The sequence below is a fragment of the Delphinus delphis genome, chromosome 19 (genome assembly GCF_949987515.2).
Source record: "Delphinus delphis chromosome 19, mDelDel1.2, whole genome shotgun sequence".
Taxonomy (NCBI): Eukaryota; Metazoa; Chordata; class Mammalia; order Artiodactyla; family Delphinidae; genus Delphinus; species Delphinus delphis.
Window position 1 is genome coordinate 38,535,559 of NC_082701.1, and position 23,051 is coordinate 38,558,609.

At 69.1% G+C, this 23,051-nt stretch overlaps 12 non-coding genes across 12 annotated transcripts; all 12 read right to left on the bottom strand.

The window, feature by feature from the left end:
* Positions 1 to 464: 464 nt before the first annotated feature.
* Positions 465 to 583, bottom strand: LOC132415669 (5S ribosomal RNA). Its single transcript, XR_009517388.1, has one exon. It is a non-coding gene; the product is annotated as a 5S ribosomal RNA (ribosomal RNA).
* Positions 584 to 1,514: 931 nt separating this feature from the next.
* Positions 1,515 to 1,633, bottom strand: LOC132415671 (5S ribosomal RNA). Its single transcript, XR_009517390.1, has one exon. It is a non-coding gene; the product is annotated as a 5S ribosomal RNA (ribosomal RNA).
* Positions 1,634 to 4,325: 2,692 nt separating this feature from the next.
* On the bottom strand, positions 4,326 to 4,444 carry LOC132415672 (5S ribosomal RNA). The gene has a single exon (XR_009517391.1). It is a non-coding gene; the product is annotated as a 5S ribosomal RNA (ribosomal RNA).
* Positions 4,445 to 5,375: 931 nt separating this feature from the next.
* LOC132415673 (5S ribosomal RNA) lies at positions 5,376 to 5,494 on the bottom strand. The gene has a single exon (XR_009517392.1). It is a non-coding gene; the product is annotated as a 5S ribosomal RNA (ribosomal RNA).
* Positions 5,495 to 8,187: 2,693 nt separating this feature from the next.
* Positions 8,188 to 8,306, bottom strand: LOC132415674 (5S ribosomal RNA). Its single transcript, XR_009517393.1, has one exon. It is a non-coding gene; the product is annotated as a 5S ribosomal RNA (ribosomal RNA).
* Positions 8,307 to 9,237: 931 nt separating this feature from the next.
* Positions 9,238 to 9,356, bottom strand: LOC132415675 (5S ribosomal RNA). The gene has a single exon (XR_009517394.1). It is a non-coding gene; the product is annotated as a 5S ribosomal RNA (ribosomal RNA).
* A 2,692-nt stretch (positions 9,357 to 12,048) lies between these two features.
* On the bottom strand, positions 12,049 to 12,167 carry LOC132415676 (5S ribosomal RNA). Its single transcript, XR_009517395.1, has one exon. It is a non-coding gene; the product is annotated as a 5S ribosomal RNA (ribosomal RNA).
* A 931-nt stretch (positions 12,168 to 13,098) lies between these two features.
* LOC132415677 (5S ribosomal RNA) lies at positions 13,099 to 13,217 on the bottom strand. Its single transcript, XR_009517396.1, has one exon. It is a non-coding gene; the product is annotated as a 5S ribosomal RNA (ribosomal RNA).
* Positions 13,218 to 15,909: 2,692 nt separating this feature from the next.
* Positions 15,910 to 16,028, bottom strand: LOC132415678 (5S ribosomal RNA). Its single transcript, XR_009517397.1, has one exon. It is a non-coding gene; the product is annotated as a 5S ribosomal RNA (ribosomal RNA).
* Positions 16,029 to 16,959: 931 nt separating this feature from the next.
* On the bottom strand, positions 16,960 to 17,078 carry LOC132415679 (5S ribosomal RNA). Its single transcript, XR_009517398.1, has one exon. It is a non-coding gene; the product is annotated as a 5S ribosomal RNA (ribosomal RNA).
* Positions 17,079 to 19,770: 2,692 nt separating this feature from the next.
* LOC132415680 (5S ribosomal RNA) lies at positions 19,771 to 19,889 on the bottom strand. Its single transcript, XR_009517399.1, has one exon. It is a non-coding gene; the product is annotated as a 5S ribosomal RNA (ribosomal RNA).
* A 931-nt stretch (positions 19,890 to 20,820) lies between these two features.
* On the bottom strand, positions 20,821 to 20,939 carry LOC132415682 (5S ribosomal RNA). The gene has a single exon (XR_009517401.1). It is a non-coding gene; the product is annotated as a 5S ribosomal RNA (ribosomal RNA).
* Positions 20,940 to 23,051: the final 2,112 nt, after the last annotated feature.

Here is a 23,051-nt window from a genome sequence, read left to right on the forward strand (position 1 = left end):
GGGTTGGATTTCAGGGCTCACCCTGCTCCCGGCCTCCCCCCTCCCCTTCTTCCCTCAACTCTGGAGGCATCTGAAGAGATTCTTGCGGGCACTTTTCAATCGTATTTTCCACAAAGGTGAGTGGGCGCCGGCGTGGGTTCAGGGGATGTGGGCCTGTCCCCTTTCTTCTATCCCTGCCTTGATTCTCAGCCCCTCAGGAACCCAGGCCCTGACCCATCTCGCCTTTCCCCACAAGACAAGCAAGCCAGCTGTGTAGGCAGCCATCGCATGTGCATGCGCTGCTCCGTGGATCCCAAGAACCTGTGCTCAAGAGTTTCTTCCCGCTTCTGCCATCGCCCAAGCTTCCTGCTCGGGCAGGCAAACCACCTTGACTACTGCCTGCAGCGGGGCTCGGCGGGGGCGGAGCCGGCGGCCCCCCCGCCGCGGGCGAGTAAAGGAGAAGGCGGGCGGAGCGGCAGGCAAAAAGCCTACAGCACCCGGTATTCCCAGGCGGTCTCCCATCCAAGTACTAACCAGGCCCGACCCTGCTTAGCTTCCGAGATCAGACGAGATCGGGCGCGTTCAGGGTGGTATGGCCGTAGACGGGGTTGGGGGCCGCGGGCGGCCTCTTGAGGAGCAGTTTCGCTGGCGCTGGCGCCTTAACGCCAGCCTGGCGGCCGGCCCGCCCCGGCAGGGCCCCCTCGCCCGCCCAGGCAGGGGGAACGGAGGTCTCGGGTATCGGGCGGCGGCGGAGGGTTTGGCGACCACCTCCCAGCCCAGGGCGGCCGTGACCCAGCAAACCCTTGGGCGCTTGGCGCCCCGCCCAAGATCCCGCACGTCGCTCACAGGGACGTGGCCCCAGAGGCTTCAGGGCCCGGGGCCCGCGGTCCCTTGGGCATCGGCCCTGCCCGCCCACGCGGCGCTAGGCGCAGCCCGGCCGCAGCCCGGGCCGGCCCTCCTGCCCGACAGCAGCTGGCCCGAAGCCACTGGGAGCCACCATTGAGTCGCCACGGCCCCTCAGCCCCGGCAAGGCCACCCTTGCCCCCACACCCCCCGCCGAGCTCAGGACCCCGCCCCTGGTGGCCGGCAGGCCCGGGCAAGCGGCCCCTGCCCTCGATCCCGCTCCCGCACCCGGCCGCGGTGACACGCCAGAGGGGCGGGGTGGGGGGGGGCTTTTGTCGGAGGGAGCTGTGGAGGGACACACAGGCACACAGGTGGCGGCGCCGGGGCTGGGCGCCGGTGGGGGCGGCCAGGTGCAGGTCGAGGGGCTCGCGGGCCGAAAGGACGGCAGCTGGGCCGGCGGCGGAGTCTGGGTCCGGGCCGGCCACCCCGGGAGCGTCTGGGGTGCGGCTGCCTTCCAGGGCCGCCTTCTGGCCGCCTGGCCGGCCGGGCCGGCGGGGAGCGCCCCCGCCGTCGCGCGCCGTGGTGGGAGGGGCCTGAGGAGGTGGGGCCTGCAGCGGGGCCCGGCGGGGGCGGAGCCGGCGGCCCCCGCCGCGGGCGAGTAAAGGAGAAGGCGGGCGGAGCGGGAGGCAAAAAGCCTACAGCACCCGGTATTCCCAGGCGGTCTCCCATCCAAGTACTAACCAGGCCCGACCCTGCTTAGCTTCCGAGATCAGACGAGATCGGGCGCGTTCAGGGTGGTATGGCCGTAGACGGGGGCGGGGGCTGCGGGCGGCCTCTTGAGGCCCAGTTTCGCTGGCGCTGGCGCCTTAACGCCGGCCTGGCGGCCGGCCCGCCCCGGCAGGGCCCCCTCGCCCGCCCAGGCAGCGGGAACGGAGGTCTCGGGTATCGGGCGGCGGCGGAGGGTTTGGAGACCACCTCCCAGCCCAGGGCGGCCGTGACCCAGCAAACCCTTGGGCGCTTGGCGCCCCTCCCAAGATCCCGCACGTCGCTCACAGGGACGTGGCCCCGGAGGCTTCATGGCCCGGGGCCCGCGGTCCCTTGGGCATCGGCCCTGCCCGCCCACGCGGCGCTAGGCGCAGCCCGGCCGCAGCCCGGGCCGGCCCTCCTGCCCGACAGCAGCTGCCCGAAGCCACTGGGAGCCACCATTGAGTCGCCACGGCCCCTCAGCCCCAGCAAGGCCACCCTTGCCCCCACACCCCCCGCCGAGCTCAGGACCCCGCCCCTGGTGGCCGGCAGGACCGGGGAAGCGGCCCCTGCCCTCGATCCCGCTCCCGCACCCGGCCGCGGTGACACGCCAGAGGGGCGGTGTGGGGGGGGGCTTTTGTCGCAGGGAGCTGTGGAGGGACACACCGGCACACAGGTGGCGGCACCGGGGCTGGGCGCCGGTGGGGGCGGCCAGGTGCAGGTCGAGGGGCTCGCGGGCCGAAAGGACGGCAACTGGGCCCATGGCGGAGTCTGGGTGTGGAGGGCTCTGAGCCTCCATCCGCTCTGGTGCCTCGGGGCTACGGGCCCGAAGCCTGGTAGCGCGACACCCCACCGGCCCACAGACGTAGCCTCCCCAGCTGTGCTCGCAGCGAGTGCAACCGCAGCCTGCATCCCTCCACGGGACACTTGGATTACTCCCGCGATCCCCACGAGGTGCGGCACCCGGCGGCCGAATGGGCTGAGATCCTGCCCTTGCGGCGCCCTGTGGCCACCTCCGCCTCCCTCACGGTACTGGCCGAGGCCTCGCACCAGCGGGCGCCGGCTCCCAGCTCAGCGCTGCTCCTCCGCCCCTCTCACCTCCTGCCCGACGTCCAGGCTACCGAGCACCCTCCACCCCCGCCCACCTTCATGCCACTCAGCCGGAACCCGGGAGGCAATGCCAACTACCAGGTGTATGACAGTCTGGTGCTGAAGCGGCAACCGCAGGAGGGCCAAGCGCGGGCCGACTCGCTGCTACCTTCCACCTCGGCCTCCAGGCCCTCTCTGCACGGGAGCCAGACTGGGAAAATGAACGTACCAGCAGCAAATGGGGGCAGGGGCAGGGGGCGGCAGGGCATGGAGAGAGGAATAAAGAGCGCCAGAGTCCAGGAAACATTGGTGGTCTGTGGCTTGGAAGCGCCACTCCTTCTGCCAGCCTGGGTCCCTGCGCTTGGCTTCCTGCAATAAGAAGCCAGTGTCCCCTTCTTGGCCTGAGGGTCCCTTTGGTTTAGTGGCCACAGTTCTGCCAGCAGGCCCCTCCTGGTCCTATACCATGCACTAAGTACATCTGCAGCTGCAGACTCCAAACCCCTGGTCTCTGGGCACCTCCTCTGTGTCTCAGCTGTCCCTGTCCACAGAGAGCCTCATACAAGAAGTTGCTTCCAAACTGGGAGGTTCCACATCTGGGCAGGTCCAGCTCCAGGCCCAGTGAAGGGCATGAAGAAGGCTGAGGCTCTGGACTCCAGCCAGGCCTTCAGCAGGCCTCTGAGGCCAAGGTCTTCCTAGTCTCAAGAGGGGCCAAGAGACGCAATGTGTCATTTGAACAAGTGAGTCAGCGGGCGGTGAGCGAATGAATGACCGCTCGAGGGGATGTATGCCGGCCACCGGGCCCTGTTTGACTGTCCAGGCTCAGCTTACCTGACCCTGGTTACCAGGGAATGCCACTCTGGGCCCACCTTTTCATCCCCCTCCCTCACTGTGACCTCACCCCCTGCCCCATTATGACCCAGTCTGGCTCCCAGTTAAAACTGGAGGGCAGAGGGCCCAGGCAGTCCTGGGACCAACGGCCATGGGTGAGCGAAACTACTACCGAGCCGAGCCGTTCACTGGCCCCATCCCCAGGAAATGCCAGGAGCAAGGATACTCAATTCTTCTGATCCCGGTCAGCTTCATCTTGCTCAACGTGGGGATCAACGTGGTGACTATGGTCAGGGCAGGATCTGTGCAGCGCGGTTGGGGGAGCCCTGGGGTCTTGAAGGGGCTGAGGTGGGAGGGCTGCTGGGGTGTGACCGGACAAGGGTTGGATTTCAGGGCTCACCCTGCTCCCGGCCTCCCCCCTCCCCTTCTTCCCTCAACTCTGGAGGCATCTGAAGAGATTCTTGCGGGCACTTTTCAATCGTATTTTCCACAAAGGTGAGTGGGCGCCGGCGTGGGTTCAGGGGATGTGGGCCTGTCCCCTTTCTTCTATCCCTGCCTTGATTCTCAGCCCCTCAGGAACCCAGGCCCTGACCCATCTCGCCTTTCCCCACAGACAAGCAAGCCAGCTGTGTAGGCAGCCATCGCATGTGCATGCGCTGCTCCGTGGATCCCAAGAACCTGTGCTCAAGAGTTTCTTCCCGCTTCTGCCATCGCCCAAGCTTCCTGCTCGGGCAGGCAAACCACCTTGACTACTGCCTGCAGCGGGGCTCGGCGGGGGCGGAGCCGGCGGCCCCCCCGCCGCGGGCGAGTAAAGGAGAAGGCGGGCGGAGCGGGAGGCAAAAAGCCTACAGCACCCGGTATTCCCAGGCGGTCTCCCATCCAAGTACTAACCAGGCCCGACCCTGCTTAGCTTCCGAGATCAGACGAGATCGGGCGCGTTCAGGGTGGTATGGCCGTAGACGGGGGCGGGGGCCGCGGGCGGCCTCTTGAGGAGCAGTTTCGCTGGCGCTGGCGCCTTAACGCCAGCCTGGCGGCCGGCCCGCCCCGGCAGGGCCCCCTCGCCCGCCCAGGCAGGGGGAACGGAGGTCTCGGGTATCGGGCGGCGGCGGAGGGTTTGGCGACCACCTCCCAGCCCAGGGCGGCCGTGACCCAGCAAACCCTTGGGCGCTTGGCGCCCCGCCCAAGATCCCGCACGTCGCTCACAGGGACGTGGCCCCAGAGGCTTCAGGGCCCGGGGCCCGCGGTCCCTTGGGCATCGGCCCTGCCCGCCCACGCGGCGCTAGGCGCAGCCCGGCCGCAGCCCGGGCCGGCCCTCCTGCCCGACAGCAGCTGGCCCGAAGCCACTGGGAGCCACCATTGAGTCGCCACGGCCCCTCAGCCCCGGCAAGGCCACCCTTGCCCCCACACCCCCCGCCGAGCTCAGGACCCCGCCCCTGGTGGCCGGCAGGCCCGGGCAAGCGGCCCCTGCCCTCGATCCCGCTCCCGCACCCGGCCGCGGTGACACGCCAGAGGGGCGGGGTGGGGGGGGGCTTTTGTCGGAGGGAGCTGTGGAGGGACACACAGGCACACAGGTGGCGGCGCCGGGGCTGGGCGCCGGTGGGGGCGGCCAGGTGCAGGTCGAGGGGCTCGCGGGCCGAAAGGACGGCAGCTGGGCCGGCGGCGGAGTCTGGGTCCGGGCCGGCCACCCCGGGAGCGTCTGGGGTGCGGCTGCCTTCCAGGGCCGCCTTCTGGCCGCCTGGCCGGCCGGGCCGGCGGGGAGCGCCCCCGCCGTCGCGCGCCGTGGTGGGAGGGGCCTGAGGAGGTGGGGCCTGCAGCGGGGCCCGGCGGGGGCGGAGCCGGCGGCCCCCGCCGCGGGCGAGTAAAGGAGAAGGCGGGCGGAGCGGCAGGCAAAAAGCCTACAGCACCCGGTATTCCCAGGCGGTCTCCCATCCAAGTACTAACCAGGCCCGACCCTGCTTAGCTTCCGAGATCAGACGAGATCGGGCGCGTTCAGGGTGGTATGGCCGTAGACGGGGGCGGGGGCCGCGGGCGGCCTCTTGAGGAGCAGTTTCGCTGGCGCTGGCGCCTTAACGCCGGCCTGGCGGCCGGCCCGCCCCGGCAGGGCCCCCTCGCCCGCCCAGGCAGCGGGAACGGAGGTCTCGGGTATCGGGCGGCGGCGGAGGGTTTGGAGACCACCTCCCAGCCCAGGGCGGCCGTGACCCAGCAAACCCTTGGGCGCTTGGCGCCCCTCCCAAGATCCCGCACGTCGCTCACAGGGACGTGGCCCCGGAGGCTTCATGGCCCGGGGCCCGCGGTCCCTTGGGCATCGGCCCTGCCCGCCCACGCGGCGCTAGGCGCAGCCCGGCCGCAGCCCGGGCCGGCCCTCCTGCCCGACAGCAGCTGGCCCGAAGCCACTGGGAGCCACCATTGAGTCGCCACGGCCCCTCAGCCCCGGCAAGGCCACCCTTGCCCCCACACCCCCCGCCGAGCTCAGGACCCCGCCCCTGGTGGCCGGCAGGCCCGGGCAAGCGGCCCCTGCCCTCGATCCCGCTCCCGCACCCGGCCGCGGTGACACGCCAGAGGGGCGGTGTGGGGGGGGGCTTTTGTCGCAGGGAGCTGTGGAGGGACACACCGGCACACAGGTGGCGGCACCGGGGCTGGGCGCCGGTGGGGGCGGCCAGGTGCAGGTCGAGGGGCTCGCGGGCCGAAAGGACGGCAACTGGGCCCATGGCGGAGTCTGGGTGTGGAGGGCTCTGAGCCTCCATCCGCTCTGGTGCCTCGGGGCTACGGGCCCGAAGCCTGGTAGCGCGACACCCCACCGGCCCACAGACGTAGCCTCCCCAGCTGTGCTCGCAGCGAGTGCAACCGCAGCCTGCATCCCTCCACGGGACACTTGGATTACTCCCGCGATCCCCACGAGGTGCGGCACCCGGCGGCCGAATGGGCTGAGATCCTGCCCTTGCGGCGCCCTGTGGCCACCTCCGCCTCCCTCACGGTACTGGCCGAGGCCTCGCACCAGCGGGCGCCGGCTCCCAGCTCAGCGCTGCTCCTCCGCCCCTCTCACCTCCTGCCCGACGTCCAGGCTACCGAGCACCCTCCACCCCCGCCCACCTTCATGCCACTCAGCCGGAACCCGGGAGGCAATGCCAACTACCAGGTGTATGACAGTCTGGTGCTGAAGCGGCAACCGCAGGAGGGCCAAGCGCGGGCCGACTCGCTGCTACCTTCCACCTCGGCCTCCAGGCCCTCTCTGCACGGGAGCCAGACTGGGAAAATGAACGTACCAGCAGCAAATGGGGGCAGGGGCAGGGGGCGGCAGGGCATGGAGAGAGGAATAAAGAGCGCCAGAGTCCAGGAAACATTGGTGGTCTGTGGCTTGGAAGCGCCACTCCTTCTGCCAGCCTGGGTCCCTGCGCTTGGCTTCCTGCAATAAGAAGCCAGTGTCCCCTTCTTGGCCTGAGGGTCCCTTTGGTTTAGTGGCCACAGTTCTGCCAGCAGGCCCCTCCTGGTCCTATACCATGCACTAAGTACATCTGCAGCTGCAGACTCCAAACCCCTGGTCTCTGGGCACCTCCTCTGTGTCTCAGCTGTCCCTGTCCACAGAGAGCCTCATACAAGAAGTTGCTTCCAAACTGGGAGGTTCCACATCTGGGCAGGTCCAGCTCCAGGCCCAGTGAAGGGCATGAAGAAGGCTGAGGCTCTGGACTCCAGCCAGGCCTTCAGCAGGCCTCTGAGGCCAAGGTCTTCCTAGTCTCAAGAGGGGCCAAGAGACGCAATGTGTCATTTGAACAAGTGAGTCAGCGGGCGGTGAGCGAATGAATGACCGCTCGAGGGGATGTATGCCGGCCACCGGGCCCTGTTTGACTGTCCAGGCTCAGCTTACCTGACCCTGGTTACCAGGGAATGCCACTCTGGGCCCACCTTTTCATCCCCCTCCCTCACTGTGACCTCACCCCCTGCCCCATTATGACCCAGTCTGGCTCCCAGTTAAAACTGGAGGGCAGAGGGCCCAGGCAGTCCTGGGACCAACGGCCATGGGTGAGCGAAACTACTACCGAGCCGAGCCGTTCACTGGCCCCATCCCCAGGAAATGCCAGGAGCAAGGATACTCAATTCTTCTGATCCCGGTCAGCTTCATCTTGCTCAACGTGGGGATCAACGTGGTGACTATGGTCAGGGCAGGATCTGTGCAGCGCGGTTGGGGGAGCCCTGGGGTCTTGAAGGGGCTGAGGTGGGAGGGCTGCTGGGGTGTGACCGGACAAGGGTTGGATTTCAGGGCTCACCCTGCTCCCGGCCTCCCCCCTCCCCTTCTTCCCTCAACTCTGGAGGCATCTGAAGAGATTCTTGCGGGCACTTTTCAATCGTATTTTCCACAAAGGTGAGTGGGCGCCGGCGTGGGTTCAGGGGATGTGGGCCTGTCCCCTTTCTTCTATCCCTGCCTTGATTCTCAGCCCCTCAGGAACCCAGGCCCTGACCCATCTCGCCTTTCCCCACAGACAAGCAAGCCAGCTGTGTAGGCAGCCATCGCATGTGCATGCGCTGCTCCGTGGATCCCAAGAACCTGTGCTCAAGAGTTTCTTCCCGCTTCTGCCATCGCCCAAGCTTCCTGCTCGGGCAGGCAAACCACCTTGACTACTGCCTGCAGCGGGGCTCGGCGGGGGCGGAGCCGGCGGCCCCCCCGCCGCGGGCGAGTAAAGGAGAAGGCGGGCGGAGCGGCAGGCAAAAAGCCTACAGCACCCGGTATTCCCAGGCGGTCTCCCATCCAAGTACTAACCAGGCCCGACCCTGCTTAGCTTCCGAGATCAGACGAGATCGGGCGCGTTCAGGGTGGTATGGCCGTAGACGGGGGCGGGGGCCGCGGGCGGCCTCTTGAGGAGCAGTTTCGCTGGCGCTGGCGCCTTAACGCCAGCCTGGCGGCCGGCCCGCCCCGGCAGGGCCCCCTCGCCCGCCCAGGCAGGGGGAACGGAGGTCTCGGGTATCGGGCGGCGGCGGAGGGTTTGGCGACCACCTCCCAGCCCAGGGCGGCCGTGACCCAGCAAACCCTTGGGCGCTTGGCGCCCCGCCCAAGATCCCGCACGTCGCTCACAGGGACGTGGCCCCAGAGGCTTCAGGGCCCGGGGCCCGCGGTCCCTTGGGCATCGGCCCTGCCCGCCCACGCGGCGCTAGGCGCAGCCCGGCCGCAGCCCGGGCCGGCCCTCCTGCCCGACAGCAGCTGGCCCGAAGCCACTGGGAGCCACCATTGAGTCGCCACGGCCCCTCAGCCCCGGCAAGGCCACCCTTGCCCCCACACCCCCCGCCGAGCTCAGGACCCCGCCCCTGGTGGCCGGCAGGCCCGGGCAAGCGGCCCCTGCCCTCGATCCCGCTCCCGCACCCGGCCGCGGTGACACGCCAGAGGGGCGGGGTGGGGGGGGGCTTTTGTCGGAGGGAGCTGTGGAGGGACACACAGGCACACAGGTGGCGGCGCCGGGGCTGGGCGCCGGTGGGGGCGGCCAGGTGCAGGTCGAGGGGCTCGCGGGCCGAAAGGACGGCAGCTGGGCCGGCGGCGGAGTCTGGGTCCGGGCCGGCCACCCCGGGAGCGTCTGGGGTGCGGCTGCCTTCCAGGGCCGCCTTCTGGCCGCCTGGCCGGCCGGGCCGGCGGGGAGCGCCCCCGCCGTCGCGCGCCGTGGTGGGAGGGGCCTGAGGAGGTGGGGCCTGCAGCGGGGCCCGGCGGGGGCGGAGCCGGCGGCCCCCGCCGCGGGCGAGTAAAGGAGAAGGCGGGCGGAGCGGGAGGCAAAAAGCCTACAGCACCCGGTATTCCCAGGCGGTCTCCCATCCAAGTACTAACCAGGCCCGACCCTGCTTAGCTTCCGAGATCAGACGAGATCGGGCGCGTTCAGGGTGGTATGGCCGTAGACGGGGGCGGGGGCTGCGGGCGGCCTCTTGAGGCCCAGTTTCGCTGGCGCTGGCGCCTTAACGCCGGCCTGGCGGCCGGCCCGCCCCGGCAGGGCCCCCTCGCCCGCCCAGGCAGCGGGAACGGAGGTCTCGGGTATCGGGCGGCGGCGGAGGGTTTGGAGACCACCTCCCAGCCCAGGGCGGCCGTGACCCAGCAAACCCTTGGGCGCTTGGCGCCCCTCCCAAGATCCCGCACGTCGCTCACAGGGACGTGGCCCCGGAGGCTTCATGGCCCGGGGCCCGCGGTCCCTTGGGCATCGGCCCTGCCCGCCCACGCGGCGCTAGGCGCAGCCCGGCCGCAGCCCGGGCCGGCCCTCCTGCCCGACAGCAGCTGCCCGAAGCCACTGGGAGCCACCATTGAGTCGCCACGGCCCCTCAGCCCCAGCAAGGCCACCCTTGCCCCCACACCCCCCGCCGAGCTCAGGACCCCGCCCCTGGTGGCCGGCAGGACCGGGGAAGCGGCCCCTGCCCTCGATCCCGCTCCCGCACCCGGCCGCGGTGACACGCCAGAGGGGCGGTGTGGGGGGGGGCTTTTGTCGCAGGGAGCTGTGGAGGGACACACCGGCACACAGGTGGCGGCACCGGGGCTGGGCGCCGGTGGGGGCGGCCAGGTGCAGGTCGAGGGGCTCGCGGGCCGAAAGGACGGCAACTGGGCCCATGGCGGAGTCTGGGTGTGGAGGGCTCTGAGCCTCCATCCGCTCTGGTGCCTCGGGGCTACGGGCCCGAAGCCTGGTAGCGCGACACCCCACCGGCCCACAGACGTAGCCTCCCCAGCTGTGCTCACAGCGAGTGCAACCGCAGCCTGCATCCCTCCACGGGACACTTGGATTACTCCCGCGATCCCCACGAGGTGCGGCACCCGGCGGCCGAATGGGCTGAGATCCTGCCCTTGCGGCGCCCTGTGGCCACCTCCGCCTCCCTCACGGTACTGGCCGAGGCCTCGCACCAGCGGGCGCCGGCTCCCAGCTCAGCGCTGCTCCTCCGCCCCTCTCACCTCCTGCCCGACGTCCAGGCTACCGAGCACCCTCCACCCCCGCCCACCTTCATGCCACTCAGCCGGAACCCGGGAGGCAATGCCAACTACCAGGTGTATGACAGTCTGGTGCTGAAGCGGCAACCGCAGGAGGGCCAAGCGCGGGCCGACTCGCTGCTACCTTCCACCTCGGCCTCCAGGCCCTCTCTGCACGGGAGCCAGACTGGGAAAATGAACGTACCAGCAGCAAATGGGGGCAGGGGCAGGGGGCGGCAGGGCATGGAGAGAGGAATAAAGAGCGCCAGAGTCCAGGAAACATTGGTGGTCTGTGGCTTGGAAGCGCCACTCCTTCTGCCAGCCTGGGTCCCTGCGCTTGGCTTCCTGCAATAAGAAGCCAGTGTCCCCTTCTTGGCCTGAGGGTCCCTTTGGTTTAGTGGCCACAGTTCTGCCAGCAGGCCCCTCCTGGTCCTATACCATGCACTAAGTACATCTGCAGCTGCAGACTCCAAACCCCTGGTCTCTGGGCACCTCCTCTGTGTCTCAGCTGTCCCTGTCCACAGAGAGCCTCATACAAGAAGTTGCTTCCAAACTGGGAGGTTCCACATCTGGGCAGGTCCAGCTCCAGGCCCAGTGAAGGGCATGAAGAAGGCTGAGGCTCTGGACTCCAGCCAGGCCTTCAGCAGGCCTCTGAGGCCAAGGTCTTCCTAGTCTCAAGAGGGGCCAAGAGACGCAATGTGTCATTTGAACAAGTGAGTCAGCGGGCGGTGAGCGAATGAATGACCGCTCGAGGGGATGTATGCCGGCCACCGGGCCCTGTTTGACTGTCCAGGCTCAGCTTACCTGACCCTGGTTACCAGGGAATGCCACTCTGGGCCCACCTTTTCATCCCCCTCCCTCACTGTGACCTCACCCCCTGCCCCATTATGACCCAGTCTGGCTCCCAGTTAAAACTGGAGGGCAGAGGGCCCAGGCAGTCCTGGGACCAACGGCCATGGGTGAGCGAAACTACTACCGAGCCGAGCCGTTCACTGGCCCCATCCCCAGGAAATGCCAGGAGCAAGGATACTCAATTCTTCTGATCCCGGTCAGCTTCATCTTGCTCAACGTGGGGATCAACGTGGTGACTATGGTCAGGGCAGGATCTGTGCAGCGCGGTTGGGGGAGCCCTGGGGTCTTGAAGGGGCTGAGGTGGGAGGGCTGCTGGGGTGTGACCGGACAAGGGTTGGATTTCAGGGCTCACCCTGCTCCCGGCCTCCCCCCTCCCCTTCTTCCCTCAACTCTGGAGGCATCTGAAGAGATTCTTGCGGGCACTTTTCAATCGTATTTTCCACAAAGGTGAGTGGGCGCCGGCGTGGGTTCAGGGGATGTGGGCCTGTCCCCTTTCTTCTATCCCTGCCTTGATTCTCAGCCCCTCAGGAACCCAGGCCCTGACCCATCTCGCCTTTCCCCACAGACAAGCAAGCCAGCTGTGTAGGCAGCCATCGCATGTGCATGCGCTGCTCCGTGGATCCCAAGAACCTGTGCTCAAGAGTTTCTTCCCGCTTCTGCCATCGCCCAAGCTTCCTGCTCGGGCAGGCAAACCACCTTGACTACTGCCTGCAGCGGGGCTCGGCGGGGGCGGAGCCGGCGGCCCCCCCGCCGCGGGCGAGTAAAGGAGAAGGCGGGCGGAGCGGGAGGCAAAAAGCCTACAGCACCCGGTATTCCCAGGCGGTCTCCCATCCAAGTACTAACCAGGCCCGACCCTGCTTAGCTTCCGAGATCAGACGAGATCGGGCGCGTTCAGGGTGGTATGGCCGTAGACGGGGGCGGGGGCCGCGGGCGGCCTCTTGAGGAGCAGTTTCGCTGGCGCTGGCGCCTTAACGCCAGCCTGGCGGCCGGCCCGCCCCGGCAGGGCCCCCTCGCCCGCCCAGGCAGGGGGAACGGAGGTCTCGGGTATCGGGCGGCGGCGGAGGGTTTGGCGACCACCTCCCAGCCCAGGGCGGCCGTGACCCAGCAAACCCTTGGGCGCTTGGCGCCCCGCCCAAGATCCCGCACGTCGCTCACAGGGACGTGGCCCCAGAGGCTTCAGGGCCCGGGGCCCGCGGTCCCTTGGGCATCGGCCCTGCCCGCCCACGCGGCGCTAGGCGCAGCCCGGCCGCAGCCCGGGCCGGCCCTCCTGCCCGACAGCAGCTGGCCCGAAGCCACTGGGAGCCACCATTGAGTCGCCACGGCCCCTCAGCCCCGGCAAGGCCACCCTTGCCCCCACACCCCCCGCCGAGCTCAGGACCCCGCCCCTGGTGGCCGGCAGGCCCGGGCAAGCGGCCCCTGCCCTCGATCCCGCTCCCGCACCCGGCCGCGGTGACACGCCAGAGGGGCGGGGTGGGGGGGGGCTTTTGTCGGAGGGAGCTGTGGAGGGACACACAGGCACACAGGTGGCGGCGCCGGGGCTGGGCGCCGGTGGGGGCGGCCAGGTGCAGGTCGAGGGGCTCGCGGGCCGAAAGGACGGCAGCTGGGCCGGCGGCGGAGTCTGGGTCCGGGCCGGCCACCCCGGGAGCGTCTGGGGTGCGGCTGCCTTCCAGGGCCGCCTTCTGGCCGCCTGGCCGGCCGGGCCGGCGGGGAGCGCCCCCGCCGTCGCGCGCCGTGGTGGGAGGGGCCTGAGGAGGTGGGGCCTGCAGCGGGGCCCGGCGGGGGCGGAGCCGGCGGCCCCCGCCGCGGGCGAGTAAAGGAGAAGGCGGGCGGAGCGGCAGGCAAAAAGCCTACAGCACCCGGTATTCCCAGGCGGTCTCCCATCCAAGTACTAACCAGGCCCGACCCTGCTTAGCTTCCGAGATCAGACGAGATCGGGCGCGTTCAGGGTGGTATGGCCGTAGACGGGGGCGGGGGCTGCGGGCGGCCTCTTGAGGCCCAGTTTCGCTGGCGCTGGCGCCTTAACGCCGGCCTGGCGGCCGGCCCGCCCCGGCAGGGCCCCCTCGCCCGCCCAGGCAGCGGGAACGGAGGTCTCGGGTATCGGGCGGCGGCGGAGGGTTTGGAGACCACCTCCCAGCCCAGGGCGGCCGTGACCCAGCAAACCCTTGGGCGCTTGGCGCCCCTCCCAAGATCCCGCACGTCGCTCACAGGGACGTGGCCCCGGAGGCTTCATGGCCCGGGGCCCGCGGTCCCTTGGGCATCGGCCCTGTCCGCCCACGCGGCGCTAGGCGCAGCCCGGCCGCAGCCCGGGCCGGCCCTCCTGCCCGACAGCAGCTGCCCGAAGCCACTGGGAGCCACCATTGAGTCGCCACGGCCCCTCAGCCCCGGCAAGGCCACCCTTGCCCCCACACCCCCCGCCGAGCTCAGGACCCCGCCCCTGGTGGCCGGCAGGACCGGGGAAGCGGCCCCTGCCCTCGATCCCGCTCCCGCACCCGGCCGCGGTGACACGCCAGAGGGGCGGTGTGGGGGGGGGCTTTTGTCACAGGGAGCTGTGGAGGGACACACCGGCACACAGGTGGCGGCACCGGGGCTGGGCGCCGGTGGGGGCGGCCAGGTGCAGGTCGAGGGGCTCGCGGGCCGAAAGGACGGCAACTGGGCCCATGGCGGAGTCTGGGTGTGGAGGGCTCTGAGCCTCCATCCGCTCTGGTGCCTCGGGGCTACGGGCCCGAAGCCTGGTAGCGCGACACCCCACCGGCCCACAGACGTAGCCTCCCCAGCTGTGCTCGCAGCGAGTGCAACCGCAGCCTGCATCCCTCCACGGGACACTTGGATTACTCCCGCGATCCCCACGAGGTGCGGCACCCGGCGGCCGAATGGGCTGAGATCCTGCCCTTGCGGCGCCCTGTGGCCACCTCCGCCTCCCTCACGGTACTGGCCGAGGCCTCGCACCAGCGGGCGCCGGCTCCCAGCTCAGCGCTGCTCCTCCGCCCCTCTCACCTCCTGCCCGACGTCCAGGCTACCGAGCACCCTCCACCCCCGCCCACCTTCATGCCACTCAGCCGGAACCCGGGAGGCAATGCCAACTACCAGGTGTATGACAGTCTGGTGCTGAAGCGGCAACCGCAGGAGGGCCAAGCGCGGGCCGACTCGCTGCTACCTTCCACCTCGGCCTCCAGGCCCTCTCTGCACGGGAGCCAGACTGGGAAAATGAACGTACCAGCAGCAAATGGGGGCAGGGGCAGGGGGCGGCAGGGCATGGAGAGAGGAATAAAGAGCGCCAGAGTCCAGGAAACATTGGTGGTCTGTGGCTTGGAAGCGCCACTCCTTCTGCCAGCCTGGGTCCCTGCGCTTGGCTTCCTGCAATAAGAAGCCAGTGTCCCCTTCTTGGCCTGAGGGTCCCTTTGGTTTAGTGGCCACAGTTCTGCCAGCAGGCCCCTCCTGGTCCTATACCATGCACTAAGTACATCTGCAGCTGCAGACTCCAAACCCCTGGTCTCTGGGCACCTCCTCTGTGTCTCAGCTGTCCCTGTCCACAGAGAGCCTCATACAAGAAGTTGCTTCCAAACTGGGAGGTTCCACATCTGGGCAGGTCCAGCTCCAGGCCCAGTGAAGGGCATGAAGAAGGCTGAGGCTCTGGACTCCAGCCAGGCCTTCAGCAGGCCTCTGAGGCCAAGGTCTTCCTAGTCTCAAGAGGGGCCAAGAGACGCAATGTGTCATTTGAACAAGTGAGTCAGCGGGCGGTGAGCGAATGAATGACCGCTCGAGGGGATGTATGCCGGCCACCGGGCCCTGTTTGACTGTCCAGGCTCAGCTTACCTGACCCTGGTTACCAGGGAATGCCACTCTGGGCCCACCTTTTCATCCCCCTCCCTCACTGTGACCTCACCCCCTGCCCCATTATGACCCAGTCTGGCTCCCAGTTAAAACTGGAGGGCAGAGGGCCCAGGCAGTCCTGGGACCAACGGCCATGGGTGAGCGAAACTACTACCGAGCCGAGCCGTTCACTGGCCCCATCCCCAGGAAATGCCAGGAGCAAGGATACTCAATTCTTCTGATCCCGGTCAGCTTCATCTTGCTCAACGTGGGGATCAACGTGGTGACTATGGTCAGGGCAGGATCTGTGCAGCGCGGTTGGGGGAGCCCTGGGGTCTTGAAGGGGCTGAGGTGGGAGGGCTGCTGGGGTGTGACCGGACAAGGGTTGGATTTCAGGGCTCACCCTGCTCCCGGCCTCCCCCCTCCCCTTCTTCCCTCAACTCTGGAGGCATCTGAAGAGATTCTTGCGGGCACTTTTCAATCGTATTTTCCACAAAGGTGAGTGGGCGCCGGCGTGGGTTCAGGGGATGTGGGCCTGTCCCCTTTCTTCTATCCCTGCCTTGATTCTCAGCCCCTCAGGAACCCAGGCCCTGACCCATCTCGCCTTTCCCCACAGACAAGCAAGCCAGCTGTGTAGGCAGCCATCGCATGTGCATGCGCTGCTCCGTGGATCCCAAGAACCTGTGCTCAAGAGTTTCTTCCCGCTTCTGCCATCGCCCAAGCTTCCTGCTCGGGCAGGCAAACCACCTTGACTACTGCCTGCAGCGGGGCTCGGCGGGGGCGGAGCCGGCGGCCCCCCCGCCGCGGGCGAGTAAAGGAGAAGGCGGGCGGAGCGGGAGGCAAAAAGCCTACAGCACCCGGTATTCCCAGGCGGTCTCCCATCCAAGTACTAACCAGGCCCGACCCTGCTTAGCTTCCGAGATCAGACGAGATCGGGCGCGTTCAGGGTGGTATGGCCGTAGACGGGGGCGGGGGCCGCGGGCGGCCTCTTGAGGAGCAGTTTCGCTGGCGCTGGCGCCTTAACGCCAGCCTGGCGGCCGGCCCGCCCCGGCAGGGCCCCCTCGCCCGCCCAGGCAGGGGGAACGGAGGTCTCGGGTATCGGGCGGCGGCGGAGGGTTTGGCGACCACCTCCCAGCCCAGGGCGGCCGTGACCCAGCAAACCCTTGGGCGCTTGGCGCCCCGCCCAAGATCCCGCACGTCGCTCACAGGGACGTGGCCCCAGAGGCTTCAGGGCCCGGGGCCCGCGGTCCCTTGGGCATCGGCCCTGCCCGCCCACGCGGCGCTAGGCGCAGCCCGGCCGCAGCCCGGGCCGGCCCTCCTGCCCGACAGCAGCTGGCCCGAAGCCACTGGGAGCCACCATTGAGTCGCCACGGCCCCTCAGCCCCGGCAAGGCCACCCTTGCCCCCACACCCCCCGCCGAGCTCAGGACCCCGCCCCTGGTGGCCGGCAGGCCCGGGCAAGCGGCCCCTGCCCTCGATCCCGCTCCCGCACCCGGCCGCGGTGACACGCCAGAGGGGCGGGGTGGGGGGGGGCTTTTGTCGGAGGGAGCTGTGGAGGGACACACAGGCACACAGGTGGCGGCGCCGGGGCTGGGCGCCGGTGGGGGCGGCCAGGTGCAGGTCGAGGGGCTCGCGGGCCGAAAGGACGGCAGCTGGGCCGGCGGCGGAGTCTGGGTCCGGGCCGGCCACCCCGGGAGCGTCTGGGGTGCGGCTGCCTTCCAGGGCCGCCTTCTGGCCGCCTGGCCGGCCGGGCCGGCGGGGAGCGCCCCCGCCGTCGCGCGCCGTGGTGGGAGGGGCCTGAGGAGGTGGGGCCTGCAGCGGGGCCCGGCGGGGGCGGAGCCGGCGGCCCCCGCCGCGGGCGAGTAAAGGAGAAGGCGGGCGGAGCGGCAGGCAAAAAGCCTACAGCACCCGGTATTCCCAGGCGGTCTCCCATCCAAGTACTAACCAGGCCCGACCCTGCTTAGCTTCCGAGATCAGACGAGATCGGGCGCGTTCAGGGTGGTATGGCCGTAGACGGGGGCGGGGGCTGCGGGCGGCCTCTTGAGGCCCAGTTTCGCTGGCGCTGGCGCCTTAACGCCGGCCTGGCGGCCGGCCCGCCCCGGCAGGGCCCCCTCGCCCGCCCAGGCAGCGGGAACGGAGGTCTCGGGTATCGGGCGGCGGCGGAGGGTTTGGAGACCACCTCCCAGGCCAGGGCGGCCGTGACCCAGCAAACCCTTGGGCGCTTGGCGCCCCTCCCAAGATCCCGCACGTCGCTCACAGGGACGTGGCCCCGGAGGCTTCATGGCCCGGGGCCCGCGGTCCCTTGGGCATCGGCCCTGCCCGCCCACGCGGCGCTAGGCGCAGCCCGGCCGCAGCCCGGGCCGGCCCTCCTGCCCGACAGCAGCTGCCCGAAGCCACTGGGAGCCACCATTGAGTCGCCACGGCCCCTCAGCCCCAGCAAGGCCACCCTTGCCCCCACACCCCCCGCCGAGCTCAGGACCCCGCCCCTGGTGGCCGGCAGGACCGGGGAAGCGGCCCCTGCCCTCGATCCCGCTCCCGCACCCGGCCGCGGTGACACGCCAGAGGGGCGGTGTGGGGGGGGGCTTTTGTCGCAGGGAGCTGTGGAGGGACACACCGGCACACAGGTGGCGGCACCGGGGCTGGGCGCCGGTGGGGGCGGCCAGGTGCAGGTCGAGGGGCTCGCGGGCCGAAAGGACGGCAACTGGGCCCATGGCGGAGTCTGGGTGTGGAGGGCTCTGAGCCTCCATCCGCTCTGGTGCCTCGGGGCTACGGGCCCGAAGCCTGGTAGCGCGACACCCCACCGGCCCACAGACGTAGCCTCCCCAGCTGTGCTCGCAGCGAGTGCAACCGCAGCCTGCATCCCTCCACGGGACACTTGGATTACTCCCGCGATCCCCACGAGGTGCGGCACCCGGCGGCCGAATGGGCTGAGATCCTGCCCTTGCGGCGCCCTGTGGCCACCTCCGCCTCCCTCACGGTACTGGCCGAGGCCTCGCACCAGCGGGCGCCGGCTCCCAGCTCAGCGCTGCTCCTCCGCCCCTCTCACCTCCTGCCCGACGTCCAGGCTACCGAGCACCCTCCACCCCCGCCCACCTTCATGCCACTCAGCCGGAACCCGGGAGGCAATGCCAACTACCAGGTGTATGACAGTCTGGTGCTGAAGCGGCAACCGCAGGAGGGCCAAGCGCGGGCCGACTCGCTGCTACCTTCCACCTCGGCCTCCAGGCCCTCTCTGCACGGGAGCCAGACTGGGAAAATGAACGTACCAGCAGCAAATGGGGGCAGGGGCAGGGGGCGGCAGGGCATGGAGAGAGGAATAAAGAGCGCCAGAGTCCAGGAAACATTGGTGGTCTGTGGCTTGGAAGCGCCACTCCTTCTGCCAGCCTGGGTCCCTGCGCTTGGCTTCCTGCAATAAGAAGCCAGTGTCCCCTTCTTGGCCTGAGGGTCCCTTTGGTTTAGTGGCCACAGTTCTGCCAGCAGGCCCCTCCTGGTCCTATACCATGCACTAAGTACATCTGCAGCTGCAGACTCCAAACCCCTGGTCTCTGGGCACCTCCTCTGTGTCTCAGCTGTCCCTGTCCACAGAGAGCCTCATACAAGAAGTTGCTTCCAAACTGGGAGGTTCCACATCTGGGCAGGTCCAGCTCCAGGCCCAGTGAAGGGCATGAAGAAGGCTGAGGCTCTGGACTCCAGCCAGGCCTTCAGCAGGCCTCTGAGGCCAAGGTCTTCCTAGTCTCAAGAGGGGCCAAGAGACGCAATGTGTCATTTGAACAAGTGAGTCAGCGGGCGGTGAGCGAATGAATGACCGCTCGAGGGGATGTATGCCGGCCACCGGGCCCTGTTTGACTGTCCAGGCTCAGCTTACCTGACCCTGGTTACCAGGGAATGCCACTCTGGGCCCACCTTTTCATCCCCCTCCCTCACTGTGACCTCACCCCCTGCCCCATTATGACCCAGTCTGGCTCCCAGTTAAAACTGGAGGGCAGAGGGCCCAGGCAGTCCTGGGACCAACGGCCATGGGTGAGCGAAACTACTACCGAGCCGAGCCGTTCACTGGCCCCATCCCCAGGAAATGCCAGGAGCAAGGATACTCAATTCTTCTGATCCCGGTCAGCTTCATCTTGCTCAACGTGGGGATCAACGTGGTGACTATGGTCAGGGCAGGATCTGTGCAGCGCGGTTGGGGGAGCCCTGGGGTCTTGAAGGGGCTGAGGTGGGAGGGCTGCTGGGGTGTGACCGGACAAGGGTTGGATTTCAGGGCTCACCCTGCTCCCGGCCTCCCCCCTCCCCTTCTTCCCTCAACTCTGGAGGCATCTGAAGAGATTCTTGCGGGCACTTTTCAATCGTATTTTCCACAAAGGTGAGTGGGCGCCGGCGTGGGTTCAGGGGATGTGGGCCTGTCCCCTTTCTTCTATCCCTGCCTTGATTCTCAGCCCCTCAGGAACCCAGGCCCTGACCCATCTCGCCTTTCCCCACAGACAAGCAAGCCAGCTGTGTAGGCAGCCATCGCATGTGCATGCGCTGCTCCGTGGATCCCAAGAACCTGTGCTCAAGAGTTTCTTCCCGCTTCTGCCATCGCCCAAGCTTCCTGCTCGGGCAGGCAAACCACCTTGACTACTGCCTGCAGCGGGGCTCGGCGGGGGCGGAGCCGGCGGCCCCCCCGCCGCGGGCGAGTAAAGGAGAAGGCGGGCGGAGCGGGAGGCAAAAAGCCTACAGCACCCGGTATTCCCAGGCGGTCTCCCATCCAAGTACTAACCAGGCCCGACCCTGCTTAGCTTCCGAGATCAGACGAGATCGGGCGCGTTCAGGGTGGTATGGCCGTAGACGGGGGCGGGGGCCGCGGGCGGCCTCTTGAGGAGCAGTTTCGCTGGCGCTGGCGCCTTAACGCCAGCCTGGCGGCCGGCCCGCCCCGGCAGGGCCCCCTCGCCCGCCCAGGCAGGGGGAACGGAGGTCTCGGGTATCGGGCGGCGGCGGAGGGTTTGGCGACCACCTCCCAGCCCAGGGCGGCCGTGACCCAGCAAACCCTTGGGCGCTTGGCGCCCCGCCCAAGATCCCGCACGTCGCTCACAGGGACGTGGCCCCAGAGGCTTCAGGGCCCGGGGCCCGCGGTCCCTTGGGCATCGGCCCTGCCCGCCCACGCGGCGCTAGGCGCAGCCCGGCCGCAGCCCGGGCCGGCCCTCCTGCCCGACAGCAGCTGGCCCGAAGCCACTGGGAGCCACCATTGAGTCGCCACGGCCCCTCAGCCCCGGCAAGGCCACCCTTGCCCCCACACCCCCCGCCGAGCTCAGGACCCCGCCCCTGGTGGCCGGCAGGCCCGGGCAAGCGGCCCCTGCCCTCGATCCCGCTCCCGCACCCGGCCGCGGTGACACGCCAGAGGGGCGGGGTGGGGGGGGGCTTTTGTCGGAGGGAGCTGTGGAGGGACACACAGGCACACAGGTGGCGGCGCCGGGGCTGGGCGCCGGTGGGGGCGGCCAGGTGCAGGTCGAGGGGCTCGCGGGCCGAAAGGACGGCAGCTGGGCCGGCGGCGGAGTCTGGGTCCGGGCCGGCCACCCCGGGAGCGTCTGGGGTGCGGCTGCCTTCCAGGGCCGCCTTCTGGCCGCCTGGCCGGCCGGGCCGGCGGGGAGCGCCCCCGCCGTCGCGCGCCGTGGTGGGAGGGGCCTGAGGAGGTGGGGCCTGCAGCGGGGCCCGGCGGGGGCGGAGCCGGCGGCCCCCGCCGCGGGCGAGTAAAGGAGAAGGCGGGCGGAGCGGCAGGCAAAAAGCCTACAGCACCCGGTATTCCCAGGCGGTCTCCCATCCAAGTACTAACCAGGCCCGACCCTGCTTAGCTTCCGAGATCAGACGAGATCGGGCGCGTTCAGGGTGGTATGGCCGTAGACGGGGGCGGGGGCTGCGGGCGGCCTCTTGAGGCCCAGTTTCGCTGGCGCTGGCGCCTTAACGCCGGCCTGGCGGCCGGCCCGCCCCGGCAGGGCCCCCTCGCCCGCCCAGGCAGCGGGAACGGAGGTCTCGGGTATCGGGCGGCGGCGGAGGGTTTGGAGACCACCTCCCAGCCCAGGGCGGCCGTGACCCAGCAAACCCTTGGGCGCTTGGCGCCCCTCCCAAGATCCCGCACGTCGCTCACAGGGACGTGGCCCCGGAGGCTTCATGGCCCGGGGCCCGCGGTCCCTTGGGCATCGGCCCTGTCCGCCCACGCGGCGCTAGGCGCAGCCCGGCCGCAGCCCGGGCCGGCCCTCCTGCCCGACAGCAGCTGCCCGAAGCCACTGGGAGCCACCATTGAGTCGCCACGGCCCCTCAGCCCCGGCAAGGCCACCCTTGCCCCCACACCCCCCGCCGAGCTCAGGACCCCGCCCCTGGTGGCCGGCAGGACCGGGGAAGCGGCCCCTGCCCTCGATCCCGCTCCCGCACCCGGCCGCGGTGACACGCCAGAGGGGCGGTGTGGGGGGGGGCTTTTGTCACAGGGAGCTGTGGAGGGACACACCGGCACACAGGTGGCGGCACCGGGGCTGGGCGCCGGTGGGGGCGGCCAGGTGCAGGTCGAGGGGCTCGCGGGCCGAAAGGACGGCAACTGGGCCCATGGCGGAGTCTGGGTGTGGAGGGCTCTGAGCCTCCATCCGCTCTGGTGCCTCGGGGCTACGGGCCCGAAGCCTGGTAGCGCGACACCCCACCGGCCCACAGACGTAGCCTCCCCAGCTGTGCTCGCAGCGAGTGCAACCGCAGCCTGCATCCCTCCACGGGACACTTGGATTACTCCCGCGATCCCCACGAGGTGCGGCACCCGGCGGCCGAATGGGCTGAGATCCTGCCCTTGCGGCGCCCTGTGGCCACCTCCGCCTCCCTCACGGTACTGGCCGAGGCCTCGCACCAGCGGGCGCCGGCTCCCAGCTCAGCGCTGCTCCTCCGCCCCTCTCACCTCCTGCCCGACGTCCAGGCTACCGAGCACCCTCCACCCCCGCCCACCTTCATGCCACTCAGCCGGAACCCGGGAGGCAATGCCAACTACCAGGTGTATGACAGTCTGGTGCTGAAGCGGCAACCGCAGGAGGGCCAAGCGCGGGCCGACTCGCTGCTACCTTCCACCTCGGCCTCCAGGCCCTCTCTGCACGGGAGCCAGACTGGGAAAATGAACGTACCAGCAGCAAATGGGGGCAGGGGCAGGGGGCGGCAGGGCATGGAGAGAGGAATAAAGAGCGCCAGAGTCCAGGAAACATTGGTGGTCTGTGGCTTGGAAGCGCCACTCCTTCTGCCAGCCTGGGTCCCTGCGCTTGGCTTCCTGCAATAAGAAGCCAGTGTCCCCTTCTTGGCCTGAGGGTCCCTTTGGTTTAGTGGCCACAGTTCTGCCAGCAGGCCCCTCCTGGTCCTATACCATGCACTAAGTACATCTGCAGCTGCAGACTCCAAACCCCTGGTCTCTGGGCACCTCCTCTGTGTCTCAGCTGTCCCTGTCCACAGAGAGCCTCATACAAGAAGTTGCTTCCAAACTGGGAGGTTCCACATCTGGGCAGGTCCAGCTCCAGGCCCAGTGAAGGGCATGAAGAAGGCTGAGGCTCTGGACTCCAGCCAGGCCTTCAGCAGGCCTCTGAGGCCAAGGTCTTCCTAGTCTCAAGAGGGGCCAAGAGACGCAATGTGTCATTTGAACAAGTGAGTCAGCGGGCGGTGAGCGAATGAATGACCGCTCGAGGGGATGTATGCCGGCCACCGGGCCCTGTTTGACTGTCCAGGCTCAGCTTACCTGACCCTGGTTACCAGGGAATGCCACTCTGGGCCCACCTTTTCATCCCCCTCCCTCACTGTGACCTCACCCCCTGCCCCATTATGACCCAGTCTGGCTCCCAGTTAAAACTGGAGGGCAGAGGGCCCAGGCAGTCCTGGGACCAACGGCCATGGGTGAGCGAAACTACTACCGAGCCGAGCCGTTCACTGGCCCCATCCCCAGGAAATGCCAGGAGCAAGGATACTCAATTCTTCTGATCCCGGTCAGCTTCATCTTGCTC